Genomic DNA, 3,012 nt, shown 5'->3' on the forward strand with positions numbered 1-3,012 from the left:
TTGCTGGCAGAAATCGAGGATTAGCACAATTTTAAAACATAAGGAGGCCATCACAATAGTGTTAATGATGCTAAGGTGTGAAAGTGCTCACAAAACAATAATCACAGGCAAATGAATAGGTAGAAAAACTGTTGTTGATTGGATAAACAAAAAGCAGTTAGCCTGTGATAGCATCTGGGAGGCTGTGATATATGAAAAACTCTTCTTTTAAGGCTAATAGGATGTGGTTTGATATGAGAAAGGTTAAAATAGAGACTCATTTGGGGGCCTGGAACAGATTAACTCAATTTACATTATTTCTAATGTGGAAAAATGGTTCGGTTTTCAAACAACTCACTTCTTGAATAGCCTTCTGGAATGAATGAAGTTCAAGAACCATGGTTCCACTGTACTACTCCATTCCTCTATTCCTCTGTGGTGGAACATCTATCTATGACAGTGGCTCTTAACAGAGGCGATTTTGCCCCCTAGGGGACATTGGGAGTATCTAGAGACATTTTTGGTTGTCACAATTGTTGAGAATTACTAGCATTTAGTGGACAGAGGCCAGGGATTCTGCTAAACATCCTGCAATGCATAGGATAGCTCTCACAACATAGAATTATCAGGCCCAAAATGCTAATAGTGTGGGGGTTGAGAAATTTTTGTTGTTGTTACATATGTATGTAATATGTATTTTTTGGTTATATATATATATTTGTAAGTGATATAAATCACTTACCAAAATTCACACATCTTTTGTGTTTTGAAATTCTTTAAAATAAACTTTCAAGAGGACTTACTGGGTCAAAGTACATAAATACTTCTATGGCTCTTGATAATCCATTTCTACCTTGTTTACCAAAATTATTATGTCTCTTGAAGTGATTATGTATTTATTTCTCTGGAGGCATTGGTTTTACTAGGATGCATTAAATGCATCCACTCAGCCCCTTACAGAAAATAAATCCTAGCATAGTTCCTCTAGCTTGATCAGAGAATGACTGATTGTACGTTTGACTTTGGAGTAACAAAGTAATTTCTGGTTTGGCGCATGCACAATTGGTATGTTTTGTTTTAGGTGATTTTTATTTGATTCCAGAAATATTTTACTCTTTTTGTCTTCCTGAGGTTCTGATATAACTCAAGTTGAAGTCTCTCCAGAATAGTTACAGTAATTCCAGAGTTAAATAACCAATGTAGGGAGAGGAGAGGAATGAGAGAGGGAGAGGAGGAGCTGGTGAAGAAGAGCTGAGAAAAAGATTTGTATGCTGATTATGCAATTTGTTTTTCCAAATTATTCCTTTAGGCTTATGTTAAAAAAGAGGGATGGATGCCTAACCGGTTTGGCTCAGTGGATAGAGCATCAGCTGCGGACTCAAGGGTCCCAGGTTCGATTCCGGTCAAGGGCATGTGCCTTGGTTGCAGGCGCATCCTCAGTGGGGAGTGTGCAGGAGGCAGCTGATCGATGTTTCTCTCTCATCGATGTTTCTGGCTCTCTATCTCTCTCCCTTCCTCTCTGTAGAAAATTAATGAAATATGTTGAAAAAGGGGAGAGAGAGAGAAAAAAAAAAAGAGGGGTGGAGGTGGAAGAGGGAATATGGGGTTGGGGGGGGCTACATGGTGATGGGGGAAAATAAAATATAGGGTGGGGAGAGGATACAAGCCCTGGCTGGGTGCTCACTTGATTAGAGCATCCTCCCAATAAGCCAAGATTGGGGGTTTGATCCTTGGTCAGGGCACATACAAGAATCAACCAATGAATGCATAAATAAGTGGAACAACAAATCAATATTCCTCTCCCTAAAAAATATCAATCAATAAATTTTTAAAAATTAAAAAGGAACATGAATGCATAATTTATTATACTTCATAGCCCCACCATTGGTGTCAGAAACACTCAGATCAGTAAACTATGAAACATTTAGAAAATGCAGCAAGACATAGATGGCAGAATTACATTAAATTTCATCCTAAGGATGGATGGCCGTCTTAAGAGATAGGGATTTGGATGAAATTGTGATAGCCACAGGATTTTCCTTCCTTTACGTAACAATTTGTATCTCAAAAGAACAAACTATTGGGGTGACGAGATTTTCCTGATCGCTCCAAGTCATCTTATTTCCACCAATTCAAGTAGGTCGTTCAGAGTAATCTCAGGGAAAGAACCGTTTGCCCAGCTAAAATACTGAAAATTTGTCGTTTTCAAGTCAAAATTTTCTTAAATAAAAGAAAGCTGCTACATTTTCAGGCACTGTTTCCTAAGGCTTACTTTAAAATTCCGAATTCCCTTCAGTTAGATAAAAAACTAGCTTATTTGGGAATTTAGAGCCGGTACTATTCCTTGTATGTATTTGTAAATATGGCATTTACACTATAAACTCCTTTAAGTTAATGGAGCACTTTTGAGTTTTCCATTAACAAGACCCAGTATTCCCTGATTGTTTTTTTTTTTTTTCTAACAAACCAGTATTTGTGCTTAATTTAAGCAAGCTCAGCTGCCTCGATTTCACAGTAGTTCCAACGGCACCAATTTCGTCTGCTTTGCTTCTTGAGCGTTTTGGGGTGGGAGCTGGCAGCGCTTGCCTTCCTTCAGGAGCCCGATGGGCTGACGGGTCCCCGGGAAGGGGCTCCCTTGCCCTGGACACCGCTCGGAGAAGCGGCCGCGACGACGCTAACCTGCAAACCATCGAGGGCCGAGAAAAGCCAGAAGGGTGAGAAGCGGTGAACTCGCTCGAGCGCGGGGCAGGCCCAGCTCCAGCCCCAGGTCGGCCAGCCCGCGCACGCGCTAAGGCACCGCCACCGCTCCCGCCTTCTCCGGGGGCCTTCTCCCGGACGGGCGCGGGGCTGTCCGCGGCGGCGCCTGACCAGGCGGGAGGGTTACTCCGAGGACAGACGGCCACCGGCGCTGTTTTCCCTGAATTGTTGTCGAGGCCAGAAAGGAAGGAATCGTGTAGCGTGCCACAGAGGGATGGTCGTGGCCGACGGGAGGGGCCCCTGCAGCGCTGGGGACTTGGACCTGCAGGCAGTGCG

Source organism: Myotis lucifugus, unplaced genomic scaffold (genome assembly GCF_000147115.1).
Source record: "Myotis lucifugus unplaced genomic scaffold, Myoluc2.0 scaffold_485, whole genome shotgun sequence".
Classification (NCBI taxonomy): domain Eukaryota; kingdom Metazoa; phylum Chordata; class Mammalia; order Chiroptera; family Vespertilionidae; genus Myotis; species Myotis lucifugus.